The sequence below is a fragment of the Crinia signifera genome, chromosome 12 (genome assembly GCF_055691185.1).
Source record: "Crinia signifera chromosome 12, ASM5569118v1, whole genome shotgun sequence".
Lineage (NCBI taxonomy): Eukaryota > Metazoa > Chordata > Amphibia > Anura > Myobatrachidae > Crinia > Crinia signifera.
In genome coordinates this window covers 70891024-70891862 of record NC_139228.1, presented here as the reverse complement: position 1 = coordinate 70891862, position 839 = coordinate 70891024, and positions in this window count along the sequence as shown.

The following is an 839-nucleotide window of genomic DNA, read 5'->3' as shown; positions in this document are numbered from 1 at the left end:
TATACACACGGTATTCAATAAAAAAAAAATTACTTGAGGAACCATTGCAATAAATACAACCCCTGAGTGATATCTGTTGTCAAGAGCCACGGGGAGGCCGGAAAGAATAAGGAGGAGAACATGGGTCTGGGACCATGTTCTCCAGCTACAGATCCCAATCACACAAGAAGAACCAATGCAACATTTGCTTGAGTGACTGGCAGAGGGGTGCTCTCACATGCCAATGGCTGGAACGGGATGTCCGTGCTTAGATGAAGTGGACAGGTCTGGTTCTGGAGTCACTGGCAGCACAATGTCTCCCTCTTTATAGAATACTAGTTAAAAGTCCTCAAAATTGACGGCTTCTGCAATGTACAATGTAGAAACATAGAAACATAGAATTTGACGGCAGATAAGAACCAACTGGCCCATCTAGTCTGCCCCTTTTTTTATCTTTCAGGTAATCTCAACCCTTTTTGATCCTTATTTACTTTGAGCTGTGACAGTTTTACTTTCACTTTGAGCTGTGACAGTTTTCAGCCCACACGCTCTTCACCCCACCCCCAGCCCCTATCTGCTCCTACCTCCTATCTCTGTCTTCACAGCTCCCTCTCTCCATATCCAGCAAGACTGAAACAGATCAGTGTCCCTGCAAAAATTGTGTTCACTTTCTGTTTTGACATATTTTAGCACACAAAGGATTCATTTGGTCCATCAAGTGGCCTCTAGTGGTCATTTGTGGTACTTCAGAGGTTAGGAGTAGTTAGCCTTATATATATAGACTAGGTGATTCATCGCGCCCTACGGGCGCTCTTCACACCGTCGTAAGGGGCTGCGCCCCCTTAATTTGTGAACATTTG